A 16,984-nucleotide genomic window follows, 5' to 3' on the forward strand; every position below is an offset into this window, starting at 1 on the left:
ATGCCCAGCCTTCAGACTTCTTATTATGGAGGCCCACAGCTGAGCCCATAAGCTTAATTTGTAACAACCAAATATGTCTTTATATTTCCTGTTCTTTCCCTAGTCTCCATCACTGTTGACAATTCCACTATCCTCAAGGTCAGTTAAACCCACAACCGTAAGGTCATGTTTGACTCCCCGCACATCATTTCGCATCACATCCAGGCATTTATTAAATCTTGGCTGTGTCTACACGAGCCCCAAACTTCGAAATGGCCACACAAATGGCCATTTCAAAGTTTACTAATGAAGCGCTGATGGGAATAAGGGGACTTCGAAGTAGGCGGGGTCCTTTCGAAAAGGAGCCCCATCGGGACGAGATGCGCGGCGGCGAGGCGCATCAATTTCGAAGTGCCGCGGCCGCCCGCATGCTAATGAAGCGCTGAGTATGCATTTCAGTGCTTCATTAGTAAACTTCAAAATGGCCATTTGCGTGGCCATTTCGAAGTTTGGGGCTCATGTAGACGTAGCCCTTGCCATTTTTTCTTGGGTCATGTTTCTGCTTCTTCCTCTCAGTTCTTCCTCATACAATAGCTATGGTTAGTGTCATGGCCTTTTCTCAAAACAGACTACTATGATTTCCTCTTCTCCAGCCTCCCCATTGTCTGCAGTTGTATTGCCTGGTTTGATATCCAGTTTCAATTGCTCAGGAGCCACCTTTTATATTTCTGTGAAGCACCATGTACACCTATGACACGTTTCACAAATACAGATCAAACCCCTCTAATCTGGCATCTGAGGGAGCTGACTGGTGCCAAATGAGAGAATATGCCAGACCACAGGAAGTCAATATTGCTTAGCAGCATTCCCAACACTTCTACTGCTTACTGGGCTCTTAGAAGACATTTAGGGATATATTACAGCTAAATAACAGCACAGAACACTGAGAGCCAGGACTGCTGGCTGCAAACAAGCTTTATGGGACTATGGGAAACGTGGCCATATCCATGATAAGTGGTCATCCAGCCAACGAAAATCATGACATATTACGGATGTTGTCAGACGAAAGAGTGATGAACTAGAGAAGGTCAACCCATAATTCAATATTTAAACAAAAGTGTGTGTTAATGGAATTATAAAGTTGCAAACTGAGGCATTCCAGAGGTCAAAAATGCCAGAATTAAGGCACCTTCATACATTCCATCACGTTCATTCATTCCCTGTGAATGTTCACAGTATAGCTTCAGTGAACTAATTTTTCTTTGAGTCACTACATCTGACGAGTATGAATAATGAATGAATTTTAAGTTGCCATTATTGTTGTGGAAATGCTTTCTCAAAAGGGAAGGTCTTGCTGGGCCGAATTCCCCCTAACCAAAGCCTGGTCTTCATACAAAGTTCTACAAGTTCAACCTGTGCAACAGTATTTTTCTTTAGGTTTGTCCACTCTTTAGCTCATATATGTGTATCTGCACAGGATTTTGCACAACTTTAACTAAACCATTTTAAAAACAACTATAAATTAAACTGGTACAGACCCCTGGATCTAGACAAGGCCCCAGAGTATCTTGTAAGAAGGTTTCTTTCTGATGATAGAGTCATCTGGAATCTGGAATAGTCCCAAGAAAGAGAGGATTACAAATAAGCCATTTCTTCTCTCTCCATACTTCCTGATCCATGCAAAGTTTTCAGGCCATTCTTTGTTAGCTAGCTTCTGCCTACAACCCTCACCCCAACCCCCATGCACATACTTGTCCAAGTCTTTTCTGTAGATTTATTCTGACACAGATACATTCATTGTGCTGCTCCTCCTTACCACAACATGGATAGACCAGGCCTCTAGCCCTACACCTCTTATTGAAAGATCCATCCATCTTACACATCAGTAACTGTTCTCAAGCATGTGACAGTTTGTTTGAAGGGCTCATTGTTATCTGGAGTACTTTCCCAATTGCAGACTGTGTCTGGGATTCCCTCTAATCATTTTCTATAGATAACATTTACCCGGCCTTCTGGGATGTGAAGTCGAGATGTCTGTGGCTAGCTCATTGTTTTTAAGGTCAGCTGTTAAAGTTAAGGTGGACTATTCATACAATGTGAAGTCACATATAGCAATTACTTTCACACAGAACAGAGAAGCTATCACTAATTAGAGCAGGTCTCACTCCACTCTACCCTCAGTAAAAGGCAGACACTTGTTAAGCTTGTGTATCCTTTGTGGAAGAAAAGAGCTGAGTAGTTGAGGACTTGGCACATTCTACTTTACCCTTCAGTTGTATGACTAGAAGTCCCATGTAGCTCCTGTCTTCTCAGCTTGTTAATTTGCTTCCAACCTTTCAGATCTGAGGCTTTAGAACCAAAAGTGGGTACTGACTGTAACACTTACCTGTGGAGAATAATGAGATTGGCTGTTACTGTTCAGGCTGCAAGTGAGCCAGTGAATTACAGGTGAAAAGTCACTCACATATCTCTTTCTTCCTTGTCATTGTCTAGGAAACCAAATGGAAATTCTAGAGTGGATCACACAAGTGGAAATTGTTAGAGGATTGTCCTCCAGTTCAGAGTTTGACATCAATTTGAATAATTTATTCTAAAAGCAGAGCTTGTACTTGATAAGTTGCAAGAGTTATCAGTAGATCTGGAGGCATCCTTTGTTTTGAATTTTTTCTATAGTTAACAAATGGCTAGATTATTGGAGGCAATCGTTTCACCTCTGCAAATCAAGCATAAGTGGTTAGAAAAATAAAATGAATGCAAACTATGTTCTCTTTTAAGTCACTGCAATCCTGTTTATATAATGGGATTGCAACAGTGTAAGTCATGTTAGCATTTACAGCTTATAGTCGTACTAACAGTTACTTTAATTCTGCATTAAAAGAAAAAAATAACTTTGCATTTCTGCACCAATTCTCTCTGTTACCTACTGCCTTAATTAGCCAAAAGCAACAAAAAGATCTTGCCTTATTAATAATTTAAATGTCCCCATCAAACTTCTTTACTTGGCCCGGTTTCTCTTACCTCTTTACATAAACTAACCTCATTTCAGCATCTGAACAGAAGAACAAATTCATTAAGAATTGTTCCTTTGAGGACAATTGTCTTCAGGGTTCTAACTGGTCAGATTGTGCTGGCTCTGTTGCTTGCCTTCTCCTGCTAAATAACATTAAAAGCATATAAAAGGGCATGCATTACTTTTCCACACAGATGATTATTGTATTTGTCAGAAGTTTATTATGCAGTGGAGTTAGGGGGTCTTCACAATCATGAATAAGAGGGGAGGAATTTGGTCTATGAGACAATATCTCTATAAAAGTGATGCACATGACAAAAAAGTTTGAGAACCTTTATGGTAAAGGCATTTCAACATATGCTGCTAGACAGCAGTATCAATAACCCAAGGATGTTCAGGAAAAGGGAAGAGAGGGATATCTTGTGGAGAAGTATTCTCATTTATGGTAAGGCATGCAAAAAAAAAAAAAAAGATTAAGGGTAACATCAAGTGACCAGAATCACTTTTATTTACATATGACTTCACCCACCTCAGAAGGTCGCAAGTTAGCTCTCATATATTCATGTTGAAGAGAATGGCTATGCCTACAGATAAAATGGGGCATAAGGTCAGAAAAAATATTTTATCAGGTTAGAGACCGATGCTGCTCTTCTTAATTAACAGTGTAGAATTTACATTGCTTCATTTCAGTGTGACCTAAATGAGACGAGACGTGCAAATCAAAAGCCATATGGCAAACATAGGCAAAGCAGGTAACTTGTGAGGTTGTTGATACAGAGAAAGGGGGCCTGACTCTCTTCACATTCACTGCAGTCTCACGCTGTTGTAGCTCCATTGACTTCAGCAGAGTGACTTCTTTTTTACTGCGTTAAGACAAAAGAGAATTAGGCTGACACTTGCTAGTAGTAATTATAATGACACAGAGGTAGGTTTACATGGTTGTTAATCTATCATAATGAATAGATTTGTTTTATGTCTTAATGACATTAAAATATTCTATCCAATAGATTTTATGGTGTGGGGCAAAAATGAGGGATTTGGTGTGTGGGAGGGGGCTGCTGGGGGGATGGACAGAAGGGAGGTGCAAAACCAGCCTGGATTACAAAATAAGCCTCACCTGAGGGGAAGAAGGTGATTTACATAAGACTTACCATACAGTGTTCATACGGTCCAGCATCCTGTCTGCCAACAGTGACCAGTGCCAGATGTTTCAAAAGGAATGAACACAACAGTACATGGAGCAAATAGATTTTAACCCCTACCAGTATGGTAACAACCCCTCAAACCTGCCCCACCTCACAAAAATGTAGCTTTATTGCCTTTTTTGCCTTTGTAAGGCAGGTTTGTGAGGTTGGTACCATACTAGTAGGGGTTAAAATCTATTTGAACTCTGTTCTGTTCTGTTCATTCCTTTTGAAGCATTTGGCACTGGTCACCGTTGGCAGACAGAATGCTGGACCATATGGACCACCAGTATGGACTGCTGTATGGTACAGCAATGCGAAGTACTGTAGACTATAATAGAAAGCAGTTACTATAATAAAGACAAGTTGGTCCCTTGGCTATATTAAGCACCAAGGATAGCATAAGAAGCAATAGACTGCAACTGAAGCAAGGGTGGGTTATGCTGAACTGTGGAGGAAAAGAAAAATCCTGTCAGGCTAGTTAAGTATGGAACAAACTGCCTATGGAAGTTGTGGACTCTCCATCATTGGAGGTTTTCAATAAAAGTTAGACAAACCCCTGTCAGGAATCCTCTAGTTATTTAAGAACTGCCTTGAGTGGAGGACACTGGATTAAATGACCCATTGAGGTCCTTTCCAGTCCTACACTTATATAATTTTTAAGATTCAATAACTCAGGCTCATTTTGCTGAGCATGTATCTTATGTACACTGGGGCTACAGCCTTAATTGCCTGATATAGACATAGCTCTACTGACTTCTCATTGAGCTCAGGAAAGAAGAAGGAAGCTGATCAACAACTGATTCATTTGGATTGAAGCACTATTAAGAAACAGTTAAAACAGGCCCATGGGTTTGTCTTATTATTTAAATAGGTTTTGTGAAAATGAGCAATGTTGACATTAATTGCTTCTCCCAGATGCTTCCGAAAGAATAAAGACAATTTTATCTATTTAAATAGATAATATTACAGATAAGCTCTGAAGTATGACTTTGAAATTGGCAGGCTTTAAAGGCTTCAAGAAGCAACTTTTATTGAAGTACAACACAAGATTCAGATTAGCTATCATCTCCCAGAGCCTGTGATCTCTACTAGTGTATCTTACAGAGAAGCCCCCATATCCCACTAAGAGAAAAAATAGATTCCATATCCGATTTGCCTGTGGATTTACCATGGTGGCATGGAATACGGGCTAACAGGATACATAAAGCATGCATGGATGGCCAGTTATGTTATATTTTGTTCAATTGTTCCATCAGAATGCCTAACTTCAATAATTATGTGAAAACATTAGGCATGTGATCAAGCCCATTCCTTTCTTGTATTGTGAGGCAGAAGGAGAAAATTGTCATGAAATGTAATAATGTATGTTGATGTCTGCTACGCAAGTGCTGAGTGATCATCTTTAGAACACTCTGGTGATTCTGCTGAATGCAGATGCCTACTTCTTGTTTGAACTTGAAAGGCCATTGTAATTATAGCTGCAGCAAGCTGCTGCAAGAAGGCTAATCTCTGGATCATGAGCCCCATCAAAATAAGAAGTTTTTGTTCCTTCATCTGTGCCTGAACCTAAACTCTGCACCTGACACCATGGGCATACTCTGTATTAGCTGCAAAGATCCCAAATATCTGGCTGCTCCGAACTGACTGGAAAACATAAGATTAGAAAAATGTGTAATAGATTCTGAAATGGATTTGAAATAGTTCTGTAATAATTTAGAATACTCTATACGCACCTGTTTATGGGGTGCTTATTGAATGGCATACTCCTTTAACTCAACAAGACTGTCTGGAGAAACAGACAAGAAAGAAAAGGATGCTTAAGCTAAAACACCCTTGAGACAAATCCTTGAGAGCTGTTAGGAGGAAATGACAAACACAATGGCTCTCAAGACTCTGGCTTACCTGCCTTATGAACCAACAGGACTTGGTTTGACAAGAAGACCCAAAATCTGGGAAAACAGAAGAACCAAAGAACTATAGCAAGATATAAAAGGGGACCAAGTCTCTCAATAGAGCCACAACAGCTGTTTGGGGAAACCAAACAACCACAAGAACCCATTAGGCTTGTCTGGAGAAGTGAGACTTACCAACAAACAACAGTAGGCCTTTAGATAAGAGAGATATGCTTTACTGTCAGTTGTTTTAAAAATAGTATAACTGCTTGGTTCCTACTGCTAAATAAACAATGTTTGTGTTTTAAGAAGTCTGTGATAGCTGTACATAGCTGGTCACAGAGTATCAAAGGGAAATGCGAAGCTTTTCTATGGAAGTATCTTGTGACAATCCACAACGCAAGGTAAGATTATGACAAAACTCATTTTCTCCTAGGTCACAATGTGATTTATTGGAAGGTTCATGAATATTATTCACTAAATAACAAGCCGTCCTGTGGCATTTTAGAGACTAACAAATTTATTGGCATGAGTTTTCACGGGCAAAAATAGGATGTGTCTCACTGGGCAATTTCCCCATCTTTGATATTCTCAGGAATGGGACACATCCTACTTATCTGCTTCATTAACTGGTCCTATTAGTGACAGGTAAACTTCCCTCCCTTCCCTACTCCCACTATATAAACCCTGGATTCTGTTTTCCCTTTATTTTTCATCTGAGGAAAAGGGTTTTGGCCATGAAAGCTCATGACATTTGTTAGTTGAGGTGCCATAGGACAACTCGTTATTTGTGAATCCACAAACTAACATGATTAGCCCTCAGAGACTATTAGTCACTAAAATAGATAGCTCAGTGCTATGTGTGGTGGTTTAAAGGGAAAGCTGTAATGAGGATTATCGTCCTAATTCTTCACTGCCCTGCATCTTGTGCTGTCCATTACACAAGTACAAAGTAAAGAGGGTGTGAAACACTTGGTAGCACCTTGCACGGATGTGCATGAGTGCACAAAAGCGTAAGTACTCATAGCACTGGTTTTGCTATGTCCCACCTATTGACTTCCTCAATGCAGGGGGAATCTCTAGCTGGCAAAAAATAGGCATAGTCATCCCAATAGCATATTGTGTACAGCCCACAGCATAGGGAGTGCTGGAGAAGAAAGGAGATATGGAGTAAATGTACTGAATTCCACAATCCCTATCTGGCTGATGACACTTCGCAGCCCATTGCAGCTAGAGCATATGAAATAGAGGACAAACTTCATCCTTCCAAGGAAGAACACAGAGAAAACTCTTCAAGGGAAGTTTGTGAACATGAACACTAAGCCATATTTCATGTAACCCCAAATGAGCTACCTCAAGTATGGAGTCCCTGAATTTAATCCATAGTAGCTGTGTCTACACGTGCACGCTACTTTGAAGTAGCGGCACTAACTTCGAAATAGCGCCCGTCACGGCTACACGTGTTGGGCGCTATTTCGTTGTTAACATCAACGTTAGGTGGCGAGACGTCGAAGCCGCTAACCCCATGAGGGGATGGGAATAGCGCCCTACTTCGAAGTTGAACGTCGAAGTAGGGCACGTGTAGACGATCCGCATCCCGTAACATCGAAATAGCGGGGTCCGCCATGGTGGCCATCAGCTGAGGGGTTGAGAGACGCTCTCTCTCCAGCCCCTGCGGGGCTCTATGGTCACCATGTGCAGCAGCCCTTAGCCCAGGGCTTCTGGCTGCTGCTGCTGCAGCTGGGGATCCATGCTGCATGCACAGGGTCTGCAACCAGTTGTTGGCTCTGTGGATCTTGTGTTGTTTAGTGCAACTGTGTCTGGGAGGGGCCCTTTAAGGGAGCAGCTTGCTGTTGAGTCCGCCCTGTGACCCTGTCTGCAGCTGTGCCTGGCACCCTTATTTCGGTGTGTGCTACTTTGGCGTGTAGACGTTCCCTTGCAGCGCCTATTTCGATGTGGTGCTGCGCAGTGTCGATGTTGAATGTCGACGTTGTCAGCCCTGGAGGACGTGTAGATGTTATTCATCGAAATAGCCTATTTCGATGTCGCTACATCGAAATAAGCTACTTCGATGTAGGCTTCACGTGTAGACGTAGCTAGTGAGTGCAATGATCATACTTCATGGTCCAAAGTATAATTTAAAGGGACTCCAGCAGCCTTAGGGCTGCTCTAGATAAGATGTGGGACCATCTGGCCCCCAGGTCACTCCACAGTTAGGAAGACACAAATGGGGAAGGCAGATTCAAGAACAGATGAGTGTAATGCTGGTTTGCATTTAATATTGTCCATACCATTTGTGGGGAATACAACTAGCACTTGCAAGCAGAGGGATTACAGGACTGATCCTGGGAGAGGATCCCTTCAGCTCCCAGTGATATAACATAATTGATTTTACAACACATAGAAAATATAGGTGGAAAGTGAGGATGCTGAACATCCTTCAGATGGTGATCGGCATTTTGCTAGGTTAAATCCTAGATAATCCAACAGGTTTCCTCTAGCTGTGGCTTGTGTTAACCAGATTCTGGAGTGGTTACAGCTAGTTTGGACAGGTGTTTGCTGCTACACAGCAGGCCCAGATGAGATAGGTTGCACAACTTGACAATAGGCATCCCCCACAGACTTGCCTTTCCCTCTTGGAGTGTTTATGATAAAGGGCCCTGTTACCTCCCAAATTGATGGGCAGTGTCATGGGACTGCCCAGTGCCCCCAGGAATCCTCTCCTCAGGAGCAGATGAGAGTTCTAGAAAAACATGGGTGGCAGCAAAGCCTCCCCACTACTTAGCTGAGTTGTACCTGCATGAATGGGGTGAGCTGATTCCACTCTTCTCTTGCCACACACAGAATTCTCTTCTGGGTGATGGTGGGGAGCAACCTAGACCAAGGGGTGTTTGAGTTAACATCCCATTCAGATGCATGAGGATGTCCACCCCTTCCTGGGTTTTTGGTTCAAGCTCTCATGCAAAAAATCATTGCATTTGTCACATCAGGGTTATATTTTCAAGCTTTCCTTCACAACTAAGAGGGCTTTACTTCTGTCTTTGTTCAAATTAAAGCTAAGATTCTGGTGTAATAGTATGGCTCCAGGAGCCCAGGCCCACAATGAAGGGTGGGGACATGAAGGGTTCAGCTGCCCCCTGGCTCCTTTGAAATGCTGCAGAGTGCTGTGCTGCCACTCTGCCTGTAGCTCTGAGGAAGCAGGGGGAAGGGAGAGAGCCAGCCGCCCCTTCTACCATTGGCTCCGCACCTTCCATGGTGGGGAGCAGGCCCCCTTCCCCTTGCCCCTGGGCCTGTGGAATCTATAGTGCTTATGCCTTAATCTGGCTCTGAAGAATGATGTGCTTATGCGGGGCTGCAAACAAGTAACTCTATCTAATTAATATCAGGGGTCACAGGAATCTGGTGTAGAGTCACATGGACCCCTGTGAATCTAACCAAACCAGCTGGGAGACTCACAGAGCTGTAACCCTCGCGTTTATGCCCCCAACGTGGAGCCTTTAGTTTTCAGCTGATTAACATCTGTCAGCTAATTCTGTTTCCTTTTGTTTTCTTCTTTAATTCCTCTGCTGAAGATGTACACTTGCACTTCCATGGTAACTAGATTGATTTTATATTGTTTGAGAGAAGAATTAGAAGCATTTTTGATGGAAAGAAGTGTTCCCGTATTAAACCCTAGTCACATGAAATGCAAGATGTTCTGCAGTGGCCTGTCAAAGATGAAATGTAATATTAATGTGCACATGGCCTGTCTCAGAAGCTAGCAAAGAAATGTGAAAGTGAGAAAAATTAAAAATAAAAATGTGCTTACTGAGAAGAGCAGAGACACATAAAAAGGTTTAAGCAGACAGGAGTTCTGAGGCTGTCAGCTTTTCTGTTTTGGTAAAACAAACTCGAGACAGACTCTGTTCTTTATTTTGACAGAAGAGAAAGATGTTAAAGTGATGAAGTAACTATAATCATGATCTAAGTGGAGAGGAGCAATATTTGAAGAGTTTGGGTGAGCAATAGTTTAGAAACTTCCAGTTTTCTAACAGTTATGTAATATGAGTTATATAACTCCCATAAATTGCACTTTCATTATCTGCTTATGGAAATTTGATTAATTCAAATATAAACAGCTGTCCAAAGTTCTCTAATGCTGGAGTTTAAAATTAAGCATCTAACTCTGCGTTTAGTGGGCTGACTTGAGCACACTAGCTCAATGAGAGCAAGTGAGTATTTCTATACAAGCTCCAGGACCAAGTTCCAAGTGTAGACATAACCTGTGATTCTTTCAGCCTGAATGTCATATACATTGATTTGGTAAAAGTGATTGTCAGAATAGAATGAAATCATGAGTGTTCTAGCTGTCTCACCCAATGAGTAAGTTTGTCCTAAGGTGACAGAATATCTGACCCTGGTATGTGGATGCAGAACATGAGACTGTGAACTAACGACACATGTAATTGGTTCCAAAACTAATTCCAGAGATGAAATTTACTATTTCATCTCTACTGAAGTGTGGCTCTGGAGTATTCAGCATGAGATTCATTGACCCATTTTTATAACATCCCCAGGCAACAGATGGCCTTTCATGAGAAGGGGCAGAAGCCATAGAAAGGACAGTAATAAAGTCTTCTGACTTATGCAGAGGAATCTGAAGCATCAGAATCTAACTACTGCAATGTCGATAACCTGCAGTTAAATAACAGAGAATAACAAAAAGTCCTAAATGATCTTCCCTATTAAATGAATGAAAATATAGCTGATCTTCCTTGTACATCACATTGTTGGGGAGACTCTCCAAAGCCACTGCAAGTTGTCAGCTGAGCTGGGCCTCTGCCAAGTGGTGAGAGGGCGCAATTGAACGACCCCGCACCACCCTTTAGGTCCCAGAACCCACCTCCGTGGGCTATGTTGGGGAGTGGAACTGCAATTGGCACTTCCATTTAAAGTATCACCCAGAAGCTAATGGAGTGGTGGAGAGAAAAATCAGAGTTTTAAAGGAACAATTACGAATCATGGACCCAAATGAAGATTACAAGGGCTGGCTCCAATATCTGGACAAAACAATCTTGAATATTAATCGAGCCACTTCGAGATGGCCAGACATCCAGCCCCAATCAAGGATCAGTGGAAACCAATATATAATCATGGCGATAAAATATGGGTTTTGCTGCCTGGGGAAGGACATTCCAAGCTGTTTAAGGCTGAAATTGACACCCCGGGGGCATTCCCAAATACATACCTCCTGAAGGATCCCAAGATTGTGGTCCACCATAACTGGATAAATAGAAGGGGTGATTGATTGTATATTAACTAATTCTTTGTAATCATTGTTGTATTATGGTTGCTTTTTGTATTTTGTAAATATTGTATGAAATGTATGATCATGTGTTGCAAGCCCCAAAAATCAGAAACAAAAATTGAAGTTCAAATCATAGAGGAATGTAATAATGTAATCACTGTTGGGTATTGAAATGTAAATAATTTGTTTGTATATAGTAATGTAAATAATCATGATTTTATAAAAAGATTTGTAAATACATTTCAACTTAACGGGAGAGTTATGGGTCTTAATTGATACCATAATTAGATTGGGCTTAAATAAAACCTTTGTTTTCCGATTCTTCATGTTGTCTTTGAAGGCCAAAAGCATGCTCCTTCCCACGTGGCCTCAGGGGCATGTCATGTGTAAAACATGAGTACAGACATTATCGCCCCCATGAGTCAGGGACAGCATGATTTTGGCGAGAAGGGGCTCTGTGAGAAAAATCCCCTCAGACACATGAAGCTTCAAATTGTCACAGCTTGCCAGTTAGCAGCATTCCAATGGTCACTTTTTGACCGGTACCTCCCCCAGCAATTTGAAAAAGGTTCCATGAGCTGATCCATAATCATGAGGAAAGGTGTCTAAATTTACATAGAATGCTCTGATTGGGTGAGCCTGGAGAAGTACCAGAACCTTCCACCAGGGGCTGGACCTAGTTGAGAACTGTACCAAAATGGTAATAGACTCATGAATAATGCATGAGCATGCTCTATAAAAGCAGGGCACACAGCCCATTCTGCGGCCCTTTACGGGAAGGCGTGGTTCTGTAGAACGTCTGCCAGTCCCCAGGCTAGCCCTTTGGGGTGAAGAGAGAAGAACCGAAGACTGCCACCTGCTCTGAGGTGCAAGATTTTCCACCATCTGTGCTCCAGTGGTGGCGGCGGCAGCGCTAACAGCAAGCGGTGTCCCTGTGGGGAAGCGGGTCGGCTGTCGAACTGGCCTGCATCAGTGCAGGTACTGCGCAGCTGGCTTAGCGGAACCCAGGGCCCACCACCACACCAACCAGTGGCAGTTTCAGCGGACTCGACACACCCACCAGAGCAGACACGTCCACCGGACCAGACGTATCCTCGCCGGCAGGCCTGCGCCTCTGCGCAGAGCCGCAGCTAAACCACCACAGTCCATTCAGTGGCCAAGGGACCCCTAGTAGGGGAGTAGGGCTGATCCCCCTACTGTGCACCTGCCTGGCAGGGCAGGTGTAGCACCCGGAGGCCTAACCTCGGGCCGGGCCTTCCTGGCCTCTGACTGGATTTTAATCTAAAAAAGACACTTATCGTAATTATTTATAATCTTAATAGTTATTGTTATAACTTGTTATCTTAGACAAAGTTGTTAGTATTAGTTAATTAGTTATATTTTTAAGTAGGTTTAGTTATTATAGAAGGACTGTTTATTGCTTCATCTTAGTAGTAGTTTTATTTTCAGTTTTGGGGGGGGGAATTGTTAACACTGTGTTAAGTAACCTAGAGTAACATATTACAAAGGTGAGGGCGTGGCCTCTCTTTTCCCTGTCTTTCTCTTGCCAGGCTAGATAAAGGGGCAAATCCCCCTTCGGCCTTTTTATATACCTTTTTGAATTGGAGTAGCAACCTGGTCCCGGTAGGGTGGGGAGAGTAGCGCCCTCTCATCCTCCTATTAATATAATTTACATAAATACAAATTTATATTTATATTTTATAATTCCTTTAAACTTACCTTTTTACCTACCTGAGGTCACAATTCACCCGAGTATTGTCATAAATATCAGCTTCTGTGCAAGTATACATTGTTGTTAATACGAGAACTTAACACAATATTCCTTTCCCTCTCCTAGGGATTAATAAAGTCATTGTCTCTGTCTTTCAAAAGTTCTGTTGTCCATCTCATTGCTCCTCCTAGCCCTTGCCTGCCCAAGGGGGTTCAGTGAAGGCCCGTGCCAACCGAGTGCGCACCCCAACATAGCCCATGGAGGTGGGTCCTGGGACCTAAAAGGTGGTGCAGGGTTGTTCAGTTGCTCCCTCTCACTGCCTGGTGGAGGCCCAGCTCAGCTGACAACTTGCAGTGGCATTGGAGAGTCTCCCCAACACACATGAGCCACTAATACTTCTCAAATAAACGGCAAACTATGACATGAGATACCCAGCCAAGCCCAGCCTGAGGTGGAGAGGATAAATTAATCACCAGTGCAAGCATTGGAGTTGTGCTTGCTTATGACAGTGTAATTTTAACTTGGAACACATCCATCATCTTTTCAACCACCTATCTCATTTCTTTGATTAAATTAATTAAATATTTGCTATAAATTTTGAATAAAGTTGATGACATTACATAATATTGCCTCACTCCTCTGTTTATTTCTGTTTAGATTTTCATCTTCCATTACAATCAAGTGTTTGGTTCAGGTAAGTGAAGAAACAGAAGATATTAAGATGAATGCAAAATGGATGAATAACATTTCCTATAGAGATGACATGGTGTTGTATGATTCACAAGTCTGTGGAGTTTACGTGAATATGGCAAAGAACATAGTATAGAACTGAATGTGGACTAGACAAGAACTATGGAGGTGTGAAAGAAACATTGGAACCCATATGCTCTCAGAGAATGGCACAGCTCTATAGCAAGTGAAAATGTATTACTACTTTGGAAGCATCATTATAGAAGATGGAAGATCAGAGCCTGAAATTAGTACCAGAGTAGCAAGAGAGATAGAAACACCCTGAACGAATAAACCTGTGATCGGGAGGGACATAAATATGAAGAATAAATTCTGTTTCTCAAAAACCTTACATCTGGAGTGTGTTGCATTATGTTTGTAAAGCATGGACATCAAACAACGTATGATATCCAAACTATTATTTTTTGAATTATTGTTATGCTGAATTCTGAAAATATGGATAGAGTTTGTGACTAACAAAGTTTTGGAGATGACTGGACCTCTGCAAGCCCTATTTAGAGATCTCTATTAAAAGGGAGATTCACTTCACAGGATACACTATCAGAGGTTCAGTGGGCAAGACGTGTTCAGGCACTGCAAAGAAAAGCTGGTGGAAGGAGAACACAAAGCAGACAAATTTTGTGAACAGACAATATGGTATCTTGGGTGGATCAAAGGGACAAGTCATCAGCAAAGATACTAGCAAAGGATAGTACAGAATGGACGACCATGGTCACAAACCTCCATTAAATATAGATGCCACATAGCAACAAGAATACAAAATCAAGCCAGAGACCCTGCATGCTTCAGTGCTTCACTAAGGTCACAGGCCTGGTAAAGAGAATTTTTGCACTGGTTTACACCCCAGAGAAATCCCACTAAAGACAGTTTGGTTGCATAAGGTTTTAACTGATAGAGAATATAGCCTTTGGGATAAAAGAAGGGTAATAGAATTTGGTTCTCTCTCTACTTACTTACTACAAGGTCTTGATTTATGCATCTGTTCTTAATATGCTATAATTATGAATCTCTTTTGTGCTTGACTGAAAAGTGTCCTACAGTGGGAAGAGAAAAGTGAGGAAGAAAAACCTGCATTTATGAGATCGTAGAAATTAGACATGGAAAAGACTAATTAAGTCATCCAGTCATTCTCCTAGTGACAGTTCAGAGTAATTCCCTATATTTTCATGTCCTGAAAATGCAGCATTTACATAAGATGATAAAATACATTTTAATGAGCCAAGTTCTTTTCCTGCAATCCAAGCAGAATTTTTATGGAGGTATCTCTGTGTCACAATAGAATACTTCTACAAGAAATACATATATTGTGTCTGAGAAGAGTAAATTACTGCATTAAAACATAAAAGCAGTCCAGTAGCACTTCAAAGACTAACAAAATAATTTATTAGGTGATGAGCTTTCGTGGGACAGACCCACCACTTCTATACCAGAACAGACTCAATATTTAAGGCATGAAAGCTCATCACCTAATAAAGCATTTTGTTAGTCTTTAAAGTGCTGATGGACTGCTTTTTTGTTTTGATGGTATGTAGACTAGCATGGCTATCTCTCTCTTACTACATTAAAGAGTGTATTAAAACAGATGAACAAACAGAATTGCCATAACATATAAAAATAACACATGGGACTTTAGAAGAAGCAATAAGTCTTCCAAAAGGTCAAAGTGGTTATTAAGATGTTAAATATCACCTTAGACATTATCCAAGATGTTTGAATGGCTGAGATTAGGTAATCTTAGATAAACTTTTTTTCAGTGTCCTTCTGTTAAGCAAAGATTAGGGGTTGTTTCATTAGTTAGTCTGACCAAGTGCCATGTGGTCAAGGATTGTAACCTGAGAATACCTTGATATCAATGAATAATGAGGTCAGTGTGTATTTATAGTTCAGAAGAAGGCTCCCAGTGGCCCCGTTAACATAACGTGGCTCCTTTTTTAAGAAGTTAGATCAATATTTTGATCTTCAATGCAGTCCCAATTAGACTGCTGAAAATATTATATAAAAATACAGTAGATAAAGTAGAATTTAGAGATGCTTTTTCATCTTTTGGTGGATACTAAAAATTGCCTTTTATGTTTTTAAATTAGATTTTATTTTTAGACCCAGAGTTTTGCATCACAATTCAGATGAACGGCCAGACCCTGAATATTTTACAATTTTATTCTGGGATCTTTTCGTAAGCCATTCTTATGTGGTGAATTTTTGATGATGTTATTTTATTAATGCCACAAAGGACAATAAAGATGTGCCGGACATCATTCACAAATATTGCAATATATATTCTTTGCCTGAAAGAGAGGTCCTGGAGGCCAGATGTATGATGCTAGAAAAGTGATTGAAGCCCTGTTTCTCTAAGGCAGCATTCTCTGAAAAGCTTCCAGTGCAGGACCAGACACACAGGCAGAACTGCAAGGTCTCAATGCACAGATGAAATGGTGGTGGTTGGAGGCACTGTGATGGTGTGGCCACCCTATACAAGGGCTTACCATGGCGGGGAAGTGGCTATTAAGAAACTTGCCTGCACGTAGAAGTAGAGCCAGGTAGCAGTGAGGACTAATTAGATATGAGACTCAGCTGGACAGGAACTGGAAGGTTCTATAGAAAGCCTAATAGCTGAGCCCACAAGGGGTCTGCAGAGAGGGAAACTGGAGTCTCTCTCAGAGTGAAAGGGGGTAAGGTAGGAAGTAGCCAGCAATACAGCAGTTAGGGAGGAGATCTTAACTGCTTGTTGGCGTGTTCCTGGCTGGAACCCAGCGTAGAAGGTAAGCCTGCAATCTCCTTTTAGATACTGGGAAAGTGGCTCTGTTAAGGGATAGTGAATGGAAAGATTACCTGGGACAGTGAGTACAAATTAATAAAGTTGAGGTAGGACCTGAAGTGTAACATTCCAGTGAAAAAGATCATCACCCATTTTGTCCCCACACTAGTTGCATACCCCTCCACAGAGCGCAGGAGAAGACAACCAATGAGGGACAGAGTTAGGAAAAGCACACACCTCTTCCCCTGTGTTTACTACCTACTGGATAGCTATGGACATTGCAGCACACCATGCTGGGTGGTGCACTCTACTCCTAACCCTATGAACTCTTCCAGGGATAGAGGCTCTTCCTGTCCTAGGGGAAACATCCCCAAAGACTTATATGGACTGAAGCTTTTTTTAAAACATCCAAC

The sequence above is a fragment of the Carettochelys insculpta genome, chromosome 5 (genome assembly GCF_033958435.1).
Source record: "Carettochelys insculpta isolate YL-2023 chromosome 5, ASM3395843v1, whole genome shotgun sequence".
Classification (NCBI taxonomy): domain Eukaryota; kingdom Metazoa; phylum Chordata; order Testudines; family Carettochelyidae; genus Carettochelys; species Carettochelys insculpta.